Genomic DNA, 23,861 nt, shown 5'->3' with positions numbered 1-23,861 from the left:
AAATACATTAAGGGTGCTTTCACACTGGCAGTTTAGTTTGGAACGGGACACGGTTCGCATGAAAAATCGTTAATGTGAACGCTGTCATGCGGACTGGGGCTACATTCCTTTTAAAAAAGTTGAAGAATATTATTGTATCGTGCCATCTTCCCAACGCGCAGGTGACTGAATGATGAAACTTAAAGCATTTGCTTGGGGGCGTTTACCCGTTTTGCATAGATGGCTTAACACATTATCTTGTGAATAGCGTGCTCCGTCAGTAGGCGTGAACGGATTAAAGTCAATGAGCTCGTAATGAGCTCGACTGGAATTGCTCTCTTTTCATACAGATTACAGAAGCTGAGAATATTTGTTTTTTTATATAAATTACTTCATTTGAAAGATGCGATCTCAAGCTTTATCCCCGTGGGTATGTTTGCCTGAATTTTCGCGGAGTTACAGATCATTTTCCAACGCGTTTCAAATTGGAGTTCATTGACAGAGAGAGTGCAGAACTTGCATCATGTTCATTTTTCTTTATTTGACAAAAAGCAAAACACTTTATTTTTATTGTGAGTATACAGAAAAAAAATAGAAACTGAACAGGATCGATTAATTGTATAACACGAAAATGAAAGATCAAAATTAACAGAGCATTTTGAGTTTATTTTGCATTGCTAAAAAAAACACGAGCAAAACGCGCCGGCGTGTTCTTGGTCCCCAGAGGGTTAACTCCACATCAGCAACATAAATTCCTATACCATTCAGAGACATCCTGTTGCTTCTACATGTCGCTTCTTCTTGAGTCTCTTAATTTTTGTCTGACTCCGTTTTAACATTAAAGGCAGAACAGTTTCTGTCATTTTAGTGTGTCTGCGTGAGGTAATCGCTGCTATTAACACACGATATCTTGAAACCCCGCCCTCTGCAGCAGCTCATTTGCATTTAAAGGGCCAGGGACAAAACAGTGCGCTTTTGCAAACCCTCAAAAAGTGACAATTTGAACATGCGATATAAAAATATCTGTGGGGTATTTTGTGCTAAAATTTCACACAAACACTCTGGGGACATCAGAGATTTATTTTACATCTTGTGAAAAGGGCATTTTACCACCCCTTTAATACTTCAATAGGTCTGTAAATTAACATTGCATCAGAATGAAATAAGGTTTATTACTGTAAATTTATAATAAAGTCTGTAAAACCTAAAATGTTGCTACCTTATTTTAATACGGTAAATTACTGGCAACCACAGCTGCCAGTATTTTATTTTTTACCGTAAATTTAACAGATACATTTTTTTACAAGAACTAATTAGTGAAATCAGCTGACTGAGTTTATGGGTGGAATAAACATATGGCAGGACTTTTACTCTTTGGCCCCTGCCTGGATTACCCACCTCTGCGATCTGAAATGCAAGTATCAGACGCGAAACGCAAGAAACTTTGTGGCCGGATCTCGGGCGCTGTTGCTATTATACCGGAGGGATAAATGACTCTTGCGCCCAACACAAATCTAAAATGGGTTGGTCTGAAGTAGATTACTCATAGGTGTGGTTTGGGCGTAACGTGCAACCCACAGACTTTTGTTATAAGAACGTTCTCCAAACGTTCAGTGTTGGTTCCGGGAATGTGAAAATGTCCAGTTTTCTTCAATTCAGATCATAATTTATTCATACAGAAATGCATGATGGGAGCCATGGATGAGTTTTGATTGGTGATACCCAGAATGCACATGCTTTATTATTGTCACCATTGTTGAGATTCACCGGCTGATTATTGATGTCAAGTGTGTTTAAATAAATAAACAGGTTCAACTTTCTTTTTTTTTTTTTTTTGATCAGAAGAACTATTTCTGTTTATTGTAAGTTACCGTTATGGAGATCAGTGTGTTTAGTTGGTCTCTTGACCCTTAAATTACTAACTTTAAGTTTTGTTTGGTTGCTGTACATGAGTTATAACAGCCAGATGAACAAATAGAAAAGGTGATCTGATGGTGTTTTAACATAATCAATGACCTAAATCACTGAATTCATAAAGAGTCCAATTTATGAGTCAGGTTAAAGGTTGTATCAGTGATTTCAGGCCCAAAAATAAATGATCACATTCATCTAATCTTTCCTAACGATCCACTAGCTGCCCGCCCCATAAGCAGGCCGTCAAAAAGCTGCGTCTCTGTAGGCAGCCTAGGCTCTGAGATCTGCACACAAAAACAATCGGTTTCACCAACCACTCAAAACCAAAATAAATAGTGTTCAACCAATCACCGACAGGGGCTGGATGTTGTGAGGTTTTGCGCTCGTGCACGGCTGCACGCGAAGTCGGAGCTGAAGCCGTGTCTTGGAATAAACACGACAGTATTCCCTCGCCCTAATCCTCCTCCTCCTCTTGGGGATTGACTCAAACATGTTAAATTTCTCGTTCATTGATAGACGTTGGCTTATTCTTCAGCTCCGACTTCGCGTGCAGCCGTGCACGAGCGCAAAACCTCACAACACCCATCAGCCCCTGCCGGTGATTGGTTGAACACTATTTATTTTGGTTTTGAGTGTTTGTAAAACCGATTGTTTTTGTGTGCAAATCTCAGAGCCTAGACTGCCTACAGAGACGCGTTTTTTAGACGGTCTGCTTATGGGGTGGGCAGCTAGTGGATCGTCATGAAAGATTAGATGAATGTGATAATTTATTATTGGGCCTGAAATCACTGATACAACCTTTAACTTTATTAATTATAATGGCATTGACCTTGTACACGATGATATTTTTAACTTTTACAGTGTAAGTCAAATAATTTCTAAAAAGTTTCTCCTATTTAAAATTGAGACACATAGAGATCAATAATCAGCCTGTGAATCTCAATAATGGTGACATTTTATAAAGCATGTTGCAGTGCATTCTGGGTTCCACCAATCAAAACTCATTCATGGCTCCCATCATGCATTACTGCACGAATAAAACAATGAGCTTATGATCAGAGGTGATCTGTTTGTCACCATTGCTGAGATTCATACGCTAAATCTAAACTAAAGCAAACACTGATCTACATAATGGTGACTTTAATCTCCTTCTGTGATTCTGCTTGTTAACATCAGGTGTCTTCAATGTTGGCAATAAAATATATTTTGTAAATTTTAAATTTTGACATTTAAGGAATTAATTTGATTAATTATTACTCAATTCTAATTTGTTAAATTTAATGAATAATATTGCTTGTAATCTGTTGCCTCAATTTTATTGATTAGATATCAATCAATGTATTCATTTTTACAGTGTTACTTCCCGAATAAGTGTGCACCCGAGTCCATGTTGCTGTCACATTCGCGTGAACCGTGGCACGGTTCAGGAGCAACCAAACTCAGACCATCTCCTCTAGGTAGTCTCAGGTTCTGTACCCCAGTGCTCTCTTTACCCGAGTGTCCAAGACATACGGCCGCAGGTCAGATGAAACGACCACAAAGTCGATCATCGACCTACGGCCTAGGGTGTCCTGGTGCCTGAACAGAGTATGGGGAGGCTGCAGACCTGGAGCCGGTAGATATAGGACCCAAACAGTTTTACGCCCCTGGCAGTTTTACGCCCCTGTTGTTCCTGATGCGTCCAGTAGGGGGAGGCTGTACAGCGACACGAATTGAGGTATGTTTTAATCTTTTTTTAAATTAATTAATTTATTTATTTTGTATTGCAAATGAAAGGATACAGACATTAACAGTGAGAAGAGAAAAACAAAACAAAACAAAAAACAAGGGGGGTATACGGACATCAAAAGAGATTGAATTAGGCTACACAAATCAATACAATATTACATTGTCAATAAAAAATTAAAGGTTATTTACAACAGACTCAAGGATATTATTTGTTTTAGAAAACTATGAGTTTAAAGGTTTTGCCATTGGATGGTTCTGTCTTTATGCAGATGAAACTTGCCCAGAATTTACCAAAAAGTTCAGGACGATCTGGCTTAAACTTATCTTACCACGTATGTAGGAAACTGTTTTGTAGCTGTATGACGACCAATAGAGAATAGTACAGCAGATATTAAATTGAGGATCCATATGATTACACGGTAGGCTACTGTATGTCTAATGGTCTAAATGTGGTTAATATCTAAATGTAACTTATTTTAAATTCACAACAACATATTTCACTTAGTCTCCATATAAAAACATACGGTGAGTAGGCCTATAACTGCAGTAGGTCATATGTCATAACATGTAGTTGATCCAACTATGTGTATTTTTAATTTTTCAATTCACAAAAACAAAAGTCTTCTGTAGGCTGAGTGAAGAGAGTGAACACCGACTGAATATCTGCATCTATTTTTCTATTTATTCCGTGCAGATCTACACTGTAGCGTTTATATTTAAATGAACAAAAAACACAAAATTGTCAAGTCTATGGACGGGTTATTAATGTGTTAGCGTCGATTTAATTATGTTATTTCGCAGTATATCCCCCTACTGGACGCATCAGGAACAACAGGGGCGTAAAACTGCCAGGGGCGTAAAACTGTTTGGGTCCTATATCTACCGGCTCCAGGTCTGCAGCCTCCCCATATAGCCTGAACATGGTGTTCGTTATGGACAAACTGTAACTAGCACAGAAGTCCAATTTTTGAACCACTCTTAGTCTGACCCGTCGCCTAGGACCTGTTTGCCTTGGGAGACCCTACCAGGGGCATATAGCCCCGGACAACATAGCTCCTAGGGTCATTCGGGTACTCAAACCCCTCCACCACACTGTTAGACCTTACGGGGGTTTTTTACAGTAAAATACTGGCAACACTGTTGCCAGTAATTTACTGTTAATTGTACAGTTCTTTACTGTAATCTACAGTATTTTACTGTAATATACAGTTTGTTACTGTAAAATGCACTAAATTAAAACTCGAGTTAAAACTAATTTCACTTGCAGAAACCGACTGCCTTAAATTGACCAACTGTCATTTAAATGTATTAACTAAACTGTGTAATGCATTAATAATGTGAGAAAAGAGTTAAGAACTTTCATTAGAAACCACTAAAAAACTTAAGTACATAAAAAGATTTCCACTGGACCAGCAATTACATTCTGTTAAATAAAGCAACATGTAGCATATCATCAATGTTTCTAGATCTTCTGCTGGACTGAAGCACAGTCTCTACTCTTCAGCACAATGGTGACCCAAAAAACTACATTTTACAGTAAACTACTGGCAACAGTGTTGCCAGTATAAACCTGTTTTATAACTTACAGTTTATTACTGTTAAAATACTTTTCGTGGGTGTGTCTTTTTATCTTACACTGTTAACCCTTTCAACCCCACAGGAAAATCCACACTACAAAGAGTAAAAAGTAACATTGATAAGATAATTAAGTGAATATGTAAGTGATTGTTGAGCATTAGTGATGAACACCTGCTGTTAACAAGCAGAATCACTGAAGACAAGAGGAACACAAGAACAGAAAATAGAGAAACACAAGAACTACAACTGACTTCCAGCCATTACACATTATGACACTTATTAATAACCAGTATGACTTTATTTCTGTCATACATCTACAGAAGTAGTTATTGAGATGTTTAATTTAAAATATTTGATTTGAAGTTACCATTATAGAGATCAGTGTTTGCTTTAGTTGGGTTGCTGATGCCAACACGATAATTATCTTTCGCTGCTTGAACTGTGCTTCTGCAAGTCACACTTGTGCACACACAAAGTTTGTGAATGATTGTGATTATGTTCACTATCATGGCAAAATCATTATATAGCCTGTGCAAACAATAATAAGTTAATTCTTACTTATTCAGATTTTAATTGTCAAACAAAAGTGTTACGTAACCACCACTGTGAAAAAACAGCAACAATTATTAATTTATTTCTAACACAAGCATAATCAATAACAGAGCTACACTGTAATACATAAACACAGAGATATCACAAATTAGAATATGCATCTCAACAATGGTGGGAATATTTTTTTTAAATTATTAATCATGCAGCAGTGCATGCTGGGAGTTTTATACTATCCTGGTACCCAGCATGCATTGCGACATGAAATGTTTGATCGTCACCATTGTTGAGATTCATACGCTGATTGTTGATGTCTGTGTGTGCCTGAGTCAAGCAGGAGTTAATACAATTATAATGCATTATATGATTTAAAAATTCATCAGTTGAACTAATTAAAGATATATTGCTGGATTTCACGTTGTAGATTATCAGATATATGGTATTAAACCTATAAATTCATAGCTACATACAAAAAAGAGCAAAAACTCATGAATGAATATGACACCATCAGAAAGTCATAAACACCTGATCAACTTCCCTAGACTTTTTCTTACTGTAGCAAATGAGCTTTATAAACTCATTGTTACAACAGCCAGAAAGAGATGACTGGACAAAGTTTTTAAGTCAAGGTACAAGAGACCAACTAAAGCAAATACTGATCTCCATCATGGTGATCTTTATTATTAAAACTTTATTATTAACTAAATCCCTGTTCATTCTCAACAAGAACTTGAAATAAATAATGTTAAACTGGTTTCACACTCAGTGTGGCTGGAAGTCAGTTGTAGTTCATGTGTTTCTCTTTTTTTTCTGTTCTTGTTTCTCTGTCCTTCAGTGATTCTGCTTATCAGGTGTTCATCAGTGTCTCAATTCACTCACTTCTTTTCATTCAAGTGGACTAAATTAGTGAACTAGTGTAGGGAATAGTGAATGAGGGTATAGGGTGAGATTGGGAAAACAGCCCCTGAGTGTCGATTTTGAGCGCTGTTAATTCACAGTATATTCCTGTAGGTATATTCCTGTATATTACTGTTTTAATGGAAAATGGTATGATATTGTAAGAATTTGGGCTTTTTCTACAGTAAGGGCTAACAGTGCACTTTAAGGTGGCAGTTCAAGGAGGGAATTGAGTAATAATTAATCAAATTAATTCCTTAAATGTTAACCATTTATAATGAGTAAAATTTACAAAATATATGTTATTGCCAACATTGAAGACACCTGATGTTAACAAGCAGAATCACTGAAGGAGAAAACCATAATTAAAGTCACCATTATGGAGATCAGTGTGTGTTTTAGTTGGGCTCTTGACCCTTAAATTATTAACTTTAAGTTTTTGTTTGGCTGCTGTACATGAGATATAACAGCCAGATGAACAAACGATGATCTGATAGTGTTGGTTGTGTTCTAACATAATCATTACTTCACAATCATTTGACCTGCATTACTGAACTCAAATTGAGTCCAATTTGTGAGTTAATTTAATTTATTAACTATAGAAGTACTGGCCTTAAACACCATACTACTTTTAACTTTTACAATGTAGTCCAAATAATTTCTAAAAAGTTTCTCTTGTACAAAAAAAAAAAAAAAAAAAAAACACAGATATAATGAATCAGCCTGTGAATCTCAACAATGGTGACATTTATAAGGCATGTTGCAGTGCATTCTGGGTCGCACCAATCAAAACTCATTCATGGCTCCCATTATGTATTGCTGCATGAATAAATAATGAGCTTATGATCAGAGGTTGTCACCATTGCTGAGATTCATACGCTAAATCTTGATGTTTGTGTGCGCCTAAACAAAAGAAAACAAATTTTTTTTTTTTTATTATAATTGATTTGATCATTTGGATTACATTGAAGGCTAATAATATTATGCAGCTAGAATTAATATCTTATAGTTATTAATTTAAGGGTCAAGAGCCCAACTAAAACACACACTCTTCTCCATAATGGTGACTTTAATTATGGTTTTCTCCTTCAGTGATTCTGCTTGTTAACATCAGGTGTCTTCAATGTTGGCAATAACATATATTTTGTAATTTTTACTTATTTTAAATGGTTAACTTTTAAGGAATAATTTGATTAATTATTACTCAATTCTAATTTGTTAAATTTAATTAATAATATTGCTTGTAATATGTTGCCTCATTTTTATTAATTAGATATAAATAAAATCTATGTTTTTATTTTTACAGTGTAGGCTAGCACATTCATCTGCCAGTCGCGGGTCTGTCATGCGGAGACTCTCCTCATGTGTTTGCAATTTGAATGTAATGATGCATTTAAAAGTTAATGGCTAAACGTGTCTTTACAAAAGTTCACAATGCTGCTGCAGATCGCAATATAATGTAGACAACATTGAATAAATACATTTTCGTCAGGTTAGATACTGATAATTAATCACTCAAACTCCTTTATCTAAACCTCTCTACATAACCGTCAGACTCGCGTGTCCTCCTTGTCTGTAGTTTTTTTTAAACTACAGACAAGGACTCGTCACTTTTCACTCGTGTTTGTAGTTCTAACCGAATCCTCGTCCAACGTGGGATGGATTATGGGCAATATTAGTCGTTAGAGTGATCTGGAACTTCATATTCTGAACACTCTTTGGAACACTCATTTCAACATACTGCGATTTGCGAAATACACCATAACTGGACCTTATCTGAGCCAAAGAAAATCTGTGTATATTAAATATGGAGTAATTTCAGCCACAGTCTTAGATGAAATCCACTGAAGAGAAAAGAAGACATTAAATCTGTGAAGATCTCAGCATCTCATGCACGCGACAGATCTGTCCGTTAAAGATGACGAAGTAGTATGTCCCAAAGCTTGCCTACTAATTTGCTACACACTCAAAAGTATGTACTTTTATCCCCATAGTTAAACAGTTTACATATTTGGGCATCATTATATCCCCTTTAATTCATCTTATCCCTAAATCTAACTATGGTTGCTACCACTGAGGTATAGCCCCACATGGATATCGTCAAGGCAGTGAGTTATTATGCAAATGCATATTTATTTGTACAATGTTGGAAATGTTGGCATTAATAAATGCATAAAATGTCCTTATTTCCTTATCCTTTTTCTTTTCAGTCACATATATCGTGATATATCGTTGATGAAATTTCTTTCAATATATTGAATATCGTAGATATCGCGAATCGTGATATTATCATATCGTGGACCACATATCGCCACAGAATTGAATCGTGAGGTACCTGTATCGTCCCACCCCTATTGGATATACCTCCCCAGCTAGCAGGGAACGTTCTTAGAACTTTGGCTAACATTCCCTACAAGTTTGGTTAACGTTCTGAAGAAAACATTTGAATATAATGTTTAACGAATATTTTAAGGATGTTTTCTCATTTTAAAAAATGTTCCTATAACGTTAAATGTAAACTAAGATATAACATTTTAACTGCAACATTCAAAGGATGTTTTGGGAATGTTTCTGAGGTAAGAAGTTGTACAATGATCTCAATAAAACATTGTCCCAATCAGTGTTGTGGGTAACGCGTTATAAAGTAACGCGTTAGAGTACTCTAATTACCTTTTTCGTGAAATGTGTAACTTAACGCGTTAGTTTTGTGTGTTAAGTAATCAGTAACTTCGTTATTTTTTTTAAAAAGTAATCCGTTATTTTAAGGAAAGGAAAATCCCGAATAAAAAAATGTCCCCAGGATCAAGACAGTGTTTCTGCGCTTCAATACCCCACCACCCTCCAGCGAACCCGTGGAGAGGCTTTTCAGCCTCGGGAGTCTCGTTTACATGCGCTTCGGTCTCTTGCTCTCTCTGCTGTGCACGCGCTACGCGGTTTGGAGCACAGACTCTGTCTCGCGGGCGCGCTCGCTCTAGATTCCGGGAGATTTTAACTAATTCGCGGGCATCAGTGAGCCGCTATCAATATGCGGGAGACTCCCGGACCTTCCGTTAGACTTGGGATGTCTGCATTTCTATACTGAATTAATATTGGCATTATAATTATTGATTTTTTTATTGAAATAATAGCCCATCCGCGCATCTCTACTACCCGGGCTGGGAAGGTGTGAATTTTGATTAATATGTTCTGTGATAATAAAAAAAAAAAGAAGCTATGTGGAATAGCCTATTGATGACTGTCTTTCCTGTTGTTATCCTGCAGTGTTAATTTAGTCGGATGACTGACGTTATTCATTGCCAGGAGTCACGACTTCTAGGTGCATTTAAAGGGGGCCGTGTCTGTAAATTAAGCTGCAGCATGTGTGAGGCGCAGCAAACGGCTTTTAATTGTTGGTAACGCATGAGTACTCTAACGCGTTACTTTTATGAATAGATAACGCTGTAACGTAACTGATTACTTTTAATTGATGGTAACGTTGTAACCTAATTAACTACTTTCCAAAGTAACTATACCCAACACTGGTCCCAATGTTTCATGATAACAAAAGAAGAACATTCTCTCTGTCACATTAGGAAAATGTTTTGAGGATATCATTGAGAGATGAGATGTTCAATGTTCTTTATAAAACGTTCTGCTAATGTGACGAGTTAACACAATTAGAACATTCTACTTGCAACATTTTGAGCATATTTTGGGAATGTTGTTAAAGTTAAAGTTTGTACAATGATCTCAATATAACATTGTCCCAATGTTTCATAAAAACAAAAGAAGAACATTTTACTTGGAACATTTTGAGCATATTTTGGGAATGTTGTTAAAGTTAAAGTTTGTACAATGATCTCAATATAACATTGTCCCAATGTTTCATGATAACAAAAGAAGAACATTTTACTTGGAACATTTTGAGCATATTTTGAGAATGTTGTTTAAGTTAAAGTTTGTACAATGATCTCAATTTAACATTGTCCCAATGTTTCATGATAACAAAAGAAGAACGTTCTCTCTGTCACATTAGGAAAATGTTTTGAGGATATCATTGAGAGATGAGATGTTGAATGTTCTTTATAAAACGTTCTTCTAATGTGACGAGTTAACACAATTAGAACATTTTACTTGGAACATTTTGAGCATATTTTGGGAATGTTGTTAAAGTTAAAGTTTGTACAATGGTCTCAATATAACATTGTCCCAATGTTTCATGATAACAAAAGAAGAACATTTTACTTGGAACATTTTGAGCATATTTTGGGAATGTTGTTAAAGTTAAAGTTTGTACAATGGTCTCAATATAACATTGTCCCAATGTTTCATGATAACAAAAGAAGAACATTTTACTTGGAACATTTTGAGCATATTTTGGGAATGTTGTTAAAGTTAACGTTTGTACAATGATCTCAATATAACATTGTCCCAATGTTTCATGATAACAAAAGAAGAACATTTTACTTGGAACATTTTGAGCATATTTTGGGAATGTTGTTAAAGTTAACGTTTGTACAATGATCTCAATATAACATTGTCCCAATGTTTCATAAAAACAAAAGAAGAACATTCTCTCTGTCACATTAGGAAAATGTTTTGAGGATATCATTGAGAGATGAGATGTTGAATGTTCTTTATAAAACGTTCTTCTAATGTGACGAGTTAACACAATTAGAACATTTCAAATGTAACATTTTGAGGATGTTTTGAGGATGTTGTTGAGATAACAGATTATATAATATTCTCAGTAAAACATTGGCACAATGTTCCATAATAACATAGGAGGAACATTATCAAATCAACGTTTGTAAAATGTTTTGAGGATATCACTGAGACCTGAGATGATGAGTGTTTTTTATAAAAAGTTTTTGTAATGCGACTTGTTAACAAAACTAGAACATTTTAAATGTAACATTTAGTAATTAAACTACACAATTATTGTTAAATTGAGCTTGCTGGTCAGACAGCAGGCCAACGGGGTTCACGATGGAACATATGGTGCTTTTAAGTCCTGGGAAGTTTGTATTCATGAGGTTTTACAATTTTTTTTAATGTTTTAAATTAATGAAGCCACTGTAAACTTTATCATCACATATTATATTGTTATATTATAATGCTATCATATTTTGTGCAAGCATTAGCTTACTTCATTGTCAATGCTGAATATCTAAGTATAGTGGTATCCCACAATGTTTCTCTCTGACACACCCCTAACTCTTCAAGATCGGGGTTAAAGAAAATCCTGAGCTTCCTACTCATATTCTCATCATTGTGTTGGCGTTCAACTTGTAAATACGATCTTTATGACATGACTTGAATGCACCAATAGCTCTAGCTTAATTAGGGACAATCCATACAAACACTCTTTGCTAAAATACAGACTGTCAGAGAGAAGTTATTCATCATGTATCAACGCTAAAGGCCTAACCACTGCAGTCAACACCTTGGAGTCTATCTATGCTGTTAAATAAAAGTCTGTAGACAAGGGTTAGGGTTAGAGTTAGGGTTAACCTTAACCCTCACTGTAAAAAATTGCTGTAAAAAAACGGCCAAATTTTACAGTAACATGCTGTTTTTCATTAAAACAGTAATATACCGTAAAAAAATGCATTCTGTGTATATTTGTCGTTTTCGAGAAACTAGCCTACAGGAATATACTGTGAATTAACAGCGCTCAAAGTCGACACTAAGAGGCTGTGTTCCAAAATCACACCCTATACCCTCATTCACTATTGCCTAGTTCACTAATACAGTCCACTTGACTGAGTGAATAATTTCATAGTTAATTCAGTTAATTTTCCAAGTTAATTGAGACACTGAGGAACACCTGCTGTTAACAATCAGAATCATTGAAGGAAAGAGGAACAAGAGGAACAGAAAAAAGATGAAATCAAGATAAAATAAATGAAATCTTAGCAAAAGATCTTAGCAGAGGAGGATTAAACAACTCCACAAAAAACATTACCAGATTCATGTATTACTAATCTGACTTTATTTACATCTACCGAAGGACTTATTGTAAAGTGGCAGAGGTTTAGATGTCATTTTATTTTCATTTTATGTTACCATGATGGTGATCAGTGTTTGCTTTAATTGGGCTCTTGACCATTGACCTTTGATCTTTAAATTTTCTTTGGCTGCGTTAGCTGTGTGTTAAAAATACATTTGCTATGGCACAAAAGCTGAAAGATTACAAGATCAGATGATTATGACTGTTTGATAATGGTCTCAATCATCATATAGTGGCTCAATGCACTGATCTCATTTGTTGTATAATGTTATTATTGAACCATTATATTTTTTATTTTGGTGTTATTATAATTTTATAGAATGAGATTTTTCAGAAATTTGTCATTTAGAAAATGTGAAGAAAATTTAAAAAGTTTGTACTAAAAACATTTTGAATTTCTGGATCAGCCAGACACACACACAGACATCAAGAATCGGAGTATGAATCTCAGCAATGGTGACAATCATAAGTTTTATGCTGCAATGCATGTTGGGTACCAGCATAGTAAAAAAAAAAATCTGCCACGACTCCCAGCATGCATTGCAGCATGAATAAATTATCCATCTGAATTGTCTGGTTATTTTCTTTAATTTGTACTTTTTGCTTTTATTTTTGCTGTTGATTTTGTGTTGACTTTTAGTAGCGTATTCTGTGATGTTCAGATTTTTTGTTATCTTTTTTGTTGATTGTCACCATTGTTGAGATTTATTGGCTGATTCTTGATGTCTGTGTGTGTCTAACTGAAACCATAGTTCAACATTTTTTAATGAATGATGAGTTTAAAAATCTTTCACAACCGATTGCTTAGCACTGCTTGGTCTTCTACAGTAGTTTCACAGTGTAGTAATATTAAATTAAGCTGTGTTCATAAAAAAACAAATTTTTGATAAGTGATTAGTAACTGATTGAGATCAGTGCCACAAACATTATGTGATGACATAATATTCAAAACATAACCAGTAACACCTGATCTCATTTATGTTGGCTTTGCTTCTGCCACAATGTGTCTTATACATACACAGTTAAAGCAGCCAAATAAAAACAAACGTTAAAGTCAAGGGTCAGGAGCCCAACTAAAGCAAACACTGATCTCCATTATGGTAATGTCAAATTAAACAAAACAACATCTAAACCTATGTTAATTCTCAATAGGAATTTCAGTAGATGTATGAAAAAATGAATTAAGTCAATCTGGTTAATAATAAGTGAAGCTGGTAATGCTATTTTTTAGAGTTGTTTAATCCTTCTCTGCTGAGATCTTCAGAGATTTCATGTCTTCTGTGGCTGAAGTAAGTTGTAGTTCTTGTGTTTCACTTTTTTATCTTATTGTTGTTTCTCTGTCCTTGTCAGGTGTTCATCACTAATGCTCAATCATCAGTTAATTAATCACTGAATTATATAATTAACTTCAACACTGCTTCAGTGTTACTCCAACACCCTGTAGTGTGGACATACAAGTGTTCATTTAAAACTGAAGATTTTGCAGTGGGGTTTAAAGGGTTAAATGTGTCAAATAAAAAAAAACAGAGTGAAGTGTAATTTAACGGTAATCAACTGTAAACTAATTTACGGTAGAAAACTGTAGAAAAACAGCATTTTACTGGCAACCACAGCTGCCAGTAGATTACCGTAAAATCAAGGAAAAACAGCAATATTCTGTCAAATTTAACAGTCAGATTTACTATACAAAAGAAGTTAATTTCACTGAAATATTAGTAAAAGTTCATAGAAAAAAGTTATGCGAAGTCAATAACTGATAAAGAGAATAAATATTAAACTGAAGTGTTTTATGTGTTTTGCACAAGATGATACAGGAGAGATCTGGTAGTTTAAATAATGAGTTTTGTGGGTCACCATTGTGCTGGAGAGTAGAGCCTGTGCTTCAGTCAAAGATGAGCAGAAAAACACTGATGTTATGCTGCCCGTTGCTTTATTTAAACGCAGTGAATATTTATTTTATATAATATTTCTGTAGTTGCTGATGCAGTGACAATCTCGTTGCTAAATACTTTAGCACATAGATATGTGCTACTGTTCGCTAAATGCGAACTGCAAGATGTTAGTTAATGTCATGTTTTTAATTCATTCACGATTACACATTAGAAGTTTGCAGTTTTACATTAAGAGATATTCATTTTCAGTGGACTCAAAGTTCACAGTACTATCAGTATAAATACTCGTTTTTAAACTTGAACTGTTTGAAGCAATCGGTTTCCCAAATGATATGAGTTACCTTGCATTGTATTTTTACAGTAACATACTGTAAAAAAGGAGAGCTGTATAATAACGGTAGAGGGCTGTAAATTAACAGTACTTTGCTGGCAACCACAGCTGCCAGTAGATTACTGTTATTTTACAGCGCAATTTTTTACAGTGCTTAATTTCTAACCCAGACCCGGTTTCACAGAGTTTAGATTAAGCCAGGATTAGGCCTTAGTGCATTTAATTAGCTTTTTAAAATGTGCCTTAGAAAGAAAAAAATAAAAATTACTGGTGTGCATCTTGAGACAAAACAATGGCACTGACACATTTTAATATATGTCAGTGCAAGTTGCTTTCAGGTAAAACAGCTCAAACGTGCATTTTAGTCTGGACTAGGCTTAAACCTTGCCTGTGAAACCCAGGGTGTATGTTGCAACTTGTATAGAATTATGCCAATGTTAGCAAAGTGTTGCGTTGGACAGAGGATTAACCCTAAACCAACAGGTTGTGTAACAGTGCCACACAGGGTGAAAAGCAAGTTGACATTATTAGGCATAAGAGTGTTTCTAAGGAAAGGTCAATATTTTGTTAAAGTGCAAAAGGATCATTATGGGTCACATGAACAGGGCCGTAGCTAGAGGATCCGGGGCCCCCTGAAAAAAAATTGATGTGGGCCCCCCACCACCCTCCACCAATATATTTTCTGCATACATACTCATATATTGTTGGCGTACTGTACAATATGCATGGAGGCCCACATGTAACTAGGGTTTTCTTACAAAATAACAAAGCAGATAACAATTAAATGTAAATCAAGATTTTAATGAACATCAGCAAAAGCAAAATAAACAAATATAACATTAAATATAAAAAGAAAATATAGCTGCAAGCAGCGATTACGGGCCCAAGCCGGTGGCACCGCCACCCCGGTGCCTTTAGTTGCACTAAAGGCACCGAGGTGGCGGTGCCACCGGCTTGGGCCCTCCATCGCTGCTTGCAGCTATATTTATATATATATATATATATATATATATATATATATATATATATATATATATATATATAAACCGCCACCCCGGTGCCTTTAGGGTTCCTGTGCACGACGGGCAATAACGTAACTCCGCTTTGACTGTCGAGAAGAAGTCTGCTTTAGAGCTTGCATCAGTGTGGGTTCTGCAAAAGTGCGCATCGAGGGCATATATCAACCACAAAGTATGCGTGAGCACCCTTCTGAAACCTAAAATTAAAAATTAGACACCCTACAGTCTCATGGACTTAACGGACACATGAAATCAGCAGCCATTGTAAGTACACAACACCGAAAATTCCTATGAAGTGTGGTATATATATTCATTGAAATTACTGTACTTTAAAACACTTGTTTAAAAGAAAAAAACACATATACATAGTATAAAACACTAGATGGCACAATATACCTATTTTTAATAGAGTCTTTCTGCCCCCCTCCCCACACACACAGACAGGGGGGGCTGTCTGTGTGTGTGCCCTCCCTCCCCTCCCCACACAGACACACACAATGGGGGGGGGGGGCTGTCTGTGTGTGTGCCCTCCCCTCTCCACACACACACACACACACACTCACTCACACACACACAGAATGGCAGGGGGAACTCTGGCAGAGAGAGGCAGAGAGAGACAAAACCACATTCAAACCAAAATATATGACTTCCTGTTGGTCGGAGCTAATGACTGTAAATTAGAAAGTTGTCCGGCTCGATGTGCACAATATACATACCAAGTTTTGTTACTGTAGGTAAAACTAACCCCCCACTTTTGTCAAAAGAATCTTGAAAGTAACACACTTCTTGCTGCCAGTTGGTGGCGCTATAACTTTGACTCACATTAGTTACATCCATGTGATGGGCCTCTTACAGCGAGCACAATGCTGAAGTTTCATCAAGATCAATTAATGTATGAAGACGTTATAACACATCGTGTTTCTCTTTTCTCGCGTTGCCATGGCAACAGTATTTAAGATATCAATAATCCTTTCACAGGTCTACATCTGCCGTGTGTTTACATTATACATATAAAGTTTGAAGCAAATCGGGTAAAAATAAGAGGGTGATTTTAAAGCATTTTGAAAGTGACACACTTCCTGCTGCCAGTTGGTGGCGCTATAACTTTGACTCACAATAGTCACATCCATGTGATCGCCCTCTTACAGCGAACACACTGCTGAAGTTTCATCAAGATCAATTAATGTATGAGGATGTTATAACACACTTCCTGTTTCCAATATTCGCCATAAATTTGTTTCCTCGCCACGGCCAAACCGTTCGAGATATCAAAAATCCCCTGGCAATTTTTCATCCTCCATGTCTTGACTTCATGCACACCGAGTTTCGTGGCGATTGGTTGAATTTTCTAGGAGGAGTATTTTAAATTCCATTGCATGTGTTTTTTAAACTACGCCAAATAGCCGACTTCCTGTTGGGCTGGGGTAAAAAGTCAGAGCATGAAGTATATATGAACCGATGAGATCTATAAGTGTACCGAGTTTCATATTATTCCATGCAAGCGTGTTTGATTTATGGACCAAGTTTTCGGACCCCGTTCCAGGGGGCGCTGTCGAGCCCCCCTGCCACGCCCGGGTACCAGCTTCAGTCCGGCTCTAATGGCCACGGGTTCTGACCCGTGTGCAAAGTTTCAAGAGTTTTCGAGCACGTTAAGAGACCCAAAAGTGCCCGAATAGTCGTAAGAAAAATAATAATAAATATAGCTGCAAGCAGCGATTACGGGCCCAAGCCGGTGGCACCGCCACCCCGGTGCCTTTAGTTACACTAAAGGCACCGGGCTGGTGCTACCACCGGCTTGGGCCCTCCATCGCTGCTTGCAGCTATATTTATTTATATATATATATATATATATATATATATATATATATATATATATAAAAAGCCGCCACCCCCGTTGCCTTTCGGGTTCCTGTGCACGACGGGCAATAACGTAACCCCGCTTTGACTGTCGAGAAGAAGTCTGCTTTAGAGCTTGTATCAGTGTGAGTCTTTCTGCTCCCCTCCAAACACACACAGAAAAGGGGGGGCTGTCTGTGTGTGTGCCCTCCCTCCCTCCCCACATACACACACACACACACACACACACACACACACACACACACACACACAGAGAGAATGGCAGGGGGAACTCTGTCAGAGAGAGACAAAACCACATTCAAACCAAAATATCTGACTTCCTGTTGGTCGGAGCTAATGACTGTAAATGAGAAAGTTGTCCGGATCGATAAGCACAATATACAGACCGAGTTTTGTGACTGTAGGTAAAAATAACCCCACCACTTTAGTCAAAAGTATCTTGAAAGTAACACACTTCCTGCTGCCAGTTGGTGGCGCTATAACTTTGACTCACAATAGTCACATCCATGTGATCGCCCTCTTACAACAAACACGCTACTGAAGTTTCATCAAGATCAATAAATGTATGAAGACGTTATAACACATTGTGTTTTTCTTTTCTCGCCATAACTTCGTTTCCTCGCCACGGCCAAACCATTCGAGATATCAAAAATCCGTCCGCAATTTAGCGTCCTCAATGTCTTGACTTCATGCTGACCGAGTTTGGTGAAGATCAAATTAAATTTCTTGGAGGAGTATATAAAATTCCAGGGGCGTGCGTTTTCATACAACCCATAATAGCCGACTTCCTGTTGGGCTGGCGTAAAACTTAGAGCACGAAAGTTGTTCGGCCCGATGAGATCTATATGTGTACCGAGTTTCATACTAATTCATGCAATATTCAGTTTGATATATGGACCAAGTTTTCGGACCCCGTTAAAGGGGGCGCTGTTGAGCCCCCCTGCCACGCCCGGGTACCAGCTTCAGCCCGGCCCTGATGGCCGCAGGTTCTGACCTGTGTGCAAAGTTTCAAGAGTTTTCGAGCACGTTAAGGGCCCCAAAAGTGCCCGAGAAGTCCCACACAGCAGAGAAAGGGTTAAAATAAAGCCCCCCCTCCTCTCTCACACACACAGACACTGAGAGAGACTGGCAAAATTCCCATCAAATCACATTCAAACCAAAATATCTGACTTCCTGTTGGTCGGAGCTAATGACTGTAAATTAGAAAGTTGTCCGGCTCGGGGAGATAAATATAAATACCGATTTTTGTTACTGTAGGTAAAACTAATACCCCATTTTTGACTAAAGGTGGCGCTACTGAGCCCCTTACCACGCCCGTTTCTGAAACTTTGCACAAGTGTACTAGGCAATAAATGTAAAGTGTCTGTCGAGTTTCATGCAATTTCAAGCATGCTAAGAGTCTCAAAAACTTTAAAAAAGAATATTAAAGTTTAAAGCGTTGCCATGGCAACAGTATTTAAGATATCAATAATCCTTTCACAGGTCTACATCTGCCGTGTGTTTACATTATACACATAAAGTTTGAAGCAAATCGGGTAAAAATAAGAGGGTGATTTTAAAGCATTTTGAAAGTGACACACTTCCTGCTGCCAGTTGGTGGCGCTATAACTTTGACTCACAATAGTCACATCCATGTGATCGGCCTCTTACAGCGAACACACTGCTGAAGTTTCATCCAGATCAATTAATGTATGAGGATGTTATAACACACTTCCTGTTTCCAATATTCGCCATAAATTCGTTTCCTCGCCACGGCCAAACCGTTCGAGATATCAAAAATCCCCTGGCAATTTTTCATCCTCCATGTCTTGACTTCATGCACACCAAGTTTCGTGGTGATTGTTTGAATCGTCTAGGAGGAGTATTTTAAATTCCATTGCATGTGTTTTTTAAACTACGCCAAATAGCCGACTTCCTGTTGGGCTGGGGTAAAAAGTCAGAGCATGAAGGATATATGACCCGATGAGATCTATAAGTGTACCGAGTTTCATATTATTACACGCAAGCGTGTTTGATTTATGGACCAAGTTTTCGGACCGCGTTCCAGGGGGCGCTGTCGAGCCCCCCTGCCACGCCCGGGTACCAGCTTCAGTCCGGCTCTAATGGCCGCGGGTTCTGACCAGTGTGCAAAGTTTCAAGAGTTTTTGAGCACGTTAAGAGACCCAAAAGTGCCCGAATAGTCGTAAGAAAAATAATAATAATAATAATAATAATAATAATAATAATAATAATAATAATAATAATAATAATCCGAAGGAAAACAATAGGGCCTTCGCCTTTTCAAGGCTTGGGCCCTAAATAGGCCTAAATAGAAAATTTCTTTATATAAATTATTATATTATTATTATTCTAAATATTACATATAAATTATAAAGTTATTCCTGACAACACTGCAAAAAAATGCTTTTCTTATTCAGTATTTTTAGATATAAATAATAGAATAAGATATTTTTGCCTAAAACAAGACAAATAACCTGCCAACGGGGTAAGAAAAATTATCTTGTTTTAACATTATTTATCTTACCCCATTGGCAGATTATTTGACAAGTTTTAAGCAAAAACTCACTTAAATTTGATTTATTTCAACAGAAAACAAGACTTAATATTTTATTGCATTTCACTTATCTAGTAAATGCATCTTGATTTAAGAATTTTGAGATATTTGGACTGGAAACAAGACAAAAATACTGAGTAAGAAAGGCATTTTTTTGCAGTTTGAGTATCTTAAAATTCTATAAAATTACAACTAATAAAAATTAACAAAAAGCTTGAAGTGGAGTGAAGTGAGGTGTAAAGTCATCAAAGGTTAGGCCTATAAATAAATAAAAATTAAATAATAAGAAAACCAATTTTTAAAAAAGGAACGGTAAAATAATGTTTTTATGGGTTGTAACACAGTCTCATCTCAAAACGTCACATACTGACGTGGTTTGACCATACGGCAACATACGACGAAAAGGGTACCCCTATAACGTCAATATGAGACGGTTCAGGTTATGGTTAGGTTTAGGTATGCGTTAGGGTACCGTTAGGGGGCGCTGCTGGTGCGCTTATGTCTCCGTCTCATATTGACGTTATGGGGTACCCTTTTCGTCCTATGTTGCCGTATGGTCAAACCACGTAAGTAACAGTCTTAAGAATGTAGTCAAAGTTTAAAAAAAGATTTATCTTATTATGTATTTTAATAGAGATAATATGGAACTGGTAAAATAATATTGAAATAAAGCTCATACATTTATTCATTCAAGTGCAGTTGTATTCGTGTTTCTTGATGTAATAAACACATCACCAGCCAGCAGGTCATATTATGCATAATGCAATGCGTCGTGTCTCGTGTCAAGTTATTTACAATAGTGAAAAGGACAGGGATTTTAATCGCGTAATCAGTCGGTAGTGCCGCTCGCGCCCGTTAATGAAAAGTGAAAGAAGACGGTAGTTTTCTGATTCTCAGCGAAATAACAATACAATACATTAACCTGCGTTAAAGAAGGTTTTGATTGACTGGGATCCAACAACTCTCCTGGCCTCCCTCTCCTTCTTTTCGTGGCGTTTCTGATAACCATATTTGTATTATCTTTTTCCCGACATTTTTCCAGTGAGTCAGTTCCACCAGATTAACGTCTTCAGGCAATGCCGCCTCAACTCTGATTGGTTCTCTTCACGAGCTGGGGCGGGGTATTTATTAATAACTAATAAATAGATCGGACTAAACCATTTTTAGGGAGGTAAGAGAAGCAGCTATTTGGAAAAAATATTTAACCAAGTTGCATGTTTTTTTGTGGTTTTCATTTTAAATCTCAGGCATACAACTAATAAATATTATAATTATTCATATAGTGTCCCTATAGTATAACTGCTGGATTTTGTGGGGGCCCCCTGGGCAGCGGGGGCCCCTATAATTGTCACCACCTTTCACCCCACCAGCAACGGCCCTGCACATGAATGTCCCTCTAATGTCACCATGATACCAATCCATTAGTTTTTCATGTAGGTAGGTATACCGAATTGTATATGAATAGCCTACATATGCAATGTTTGCTCTGTTTAATATATAATATGTTTGCTCTTTTAAATTGCTGTTTGGCAGAGCAGTGGCAGGGGCGCCGTATAGGGGGGAAAAGTTAGGACGATTCCAAGGGCCCCTGACTGACAGGGGCCCCAACAAATACGTAAAAAGTAATTTACATTTTTTATTATATTATACACTATATAAACCATCATCATTGAGTTTATTTCAAATAATAATAAAATTAATGATGTTTTTGATTGTACTTATTTTGGCAATAAAAGTTAAATATCCCCATTGACCAAAAAGCAAACATCCACCCCCCTGTATCTGCATGAAATGGTTTGGTCCTGCCTTAGCGCACTCATCAGTAGCCGCGTTTCTATTACAGATTTGCGCAGAACTTTTGCGATTTATTTTCTAAATATCGATACAAAACTATTGCGAAATGACACCCTTCCTCATTAGTTTTAATGTGACCACACCCACACGCGCAAAACATATAGAGATGCAAATCGTCCATGCGTCGCGCGAACGCCCCCATTACCTCAACAACAAAGCGGCAAACTTTATCAGTCCTCTTCAGTCGTCGAGTTTGGAAGACATGCTGTGAGATTATTGGGTTTACATCTGAAGAAGAAGATCGCGATTTGAAGACAAGAACGATTTTAAGGTAAGAAATAATCCTGAATTATATTAGTTAGTGTTATTGTTGCATAAACTTCATATTGCCATTGAACTGTTGCTCGATGCTTCAGTGAATGTCCCCTGCACGCGCTGTGAGAGTTTGAAAACGCAGTCGCGCGACGTGCGTTTGAAAAGCAAACCATGATTTTACTCCAATCTCATTTCATAACGTCATATCGATGTAAACATTTGAAGTAACATATGATAATCAATATGTTTTTCTCTAGTGTAGTGTTACTGAAGTGTTCCTTTTTAACTATGCCTGCTATACTGTTCTTATTATTTGATTCAGCCCTGCTGCAAAAAATACTTTCTTAGTTAGTATTTTTGTTTTGTTTCCAGTCCAAATATCTAAAAATTCTTAAACCAAGAAGTGTTTACTAGAGAAGTAAAATGACATAAGAAATTCTATTTTGTTTTAAGATAAAAATAAAGTAATTTAAGTAATTTTTGCTTAAAACGAGCAAAATTATCTGCCAATGGGGTAAGCAAAAAATTCTTGGTTTCCATTCCATTTTTTTTTCTTGTTTTCTATTCGAATTCAGATTTTTTTGCTCGTTTTAAGCAAAAATTACTTAAATTACTTTATTTTTATCTTAAAACAAAATAGAATTTCTTATGTCATTTTACTTCTCTAGTAAATGCTTCTTGATTTAATAATTTTTAGATATTTGGACTGGAAACAAAACAAAAATACTAAGTAAGAAAATCATTTTTTGCAGTGCAGGTATATGCCTACAAGGCACAACAAATATATATATATGTATATATATATATATATATATATATATATATATATATATATATATATATGTGTGTGTGTGTGTGTATTTTGTAAATTTTAAAAAGGAATTTTCACCAGAAATCTAAAATGTATTCCCACAATCATGCAGCCCTGGTTTCTTCTTGATATCAGCATGCTCACAGCTTTTTTATATATATATATATATTTTTTAGGTAGCTACCCGTCCTGCTGACTTCAACATGAGCATGAGGAGGTAAAGTGAAAAATCAAACACCTTGGAAATGACAGGTATGCACTATGTTTCAGGAAAGGAAAGGTGTGTGACTGGTTAAGTCTCTGTCTTTAGTTCAGTGTGTTAAATGTAAATTATGTTGTGTTGTAAATAAATTCAAACAATCAAAAAGCCATTCTTTTTTAAATCTCCTCATTCTTTGTGCAAGGTAATGTAATGATAGTGCCTGAGAGCTCCTAATAGGGCCATTATGGGAGGCTCTTTGTCTCTCTCAGGTGTGAAACACTCAATATTCATGGTGGTTAACGCCTCCTCGCATAAAGCTTTCTTACACAAAACATGTCATACAAATTTTAAATCAATATATTGTCTTATCTGAATGAGTATTCAGGATGATTTTCACATAGTTTTGGAGCAAATATTCTAGGCTACGTGATACAATTTTCAAAAGCCTT

General features: G+C 36.5%; 1 protein-coding gene across 2 annotated transcripts in view; it reads right to left on the bottom strand.

Moving 5' to 3' along the window:
- LOC306999661 (complement C3-like) overlaps positions 1-23,861 on the bottom strand; it is a 223,736-nt gene that overhangs the window by 44,406 nt on the left and 155,469 nt on the right. The window lies entirely within an intron of this gene.

Source organism: Phoxinus phoxinus (assembly GCF_949152265.1).
Source record: "Phoxinus phoxinus genome assembly, chromosome: 6".
NCBI classification, from domain to species: Eukaryota; Metazoa; Chordata; class Actinopteri; order Cypriniformes; family Leuciscidae; genus Phoxinus; species Phoxinus phoxinus.
This window is presented reverse-complemented; position numbering and strand designations above follow the sequence as displayed.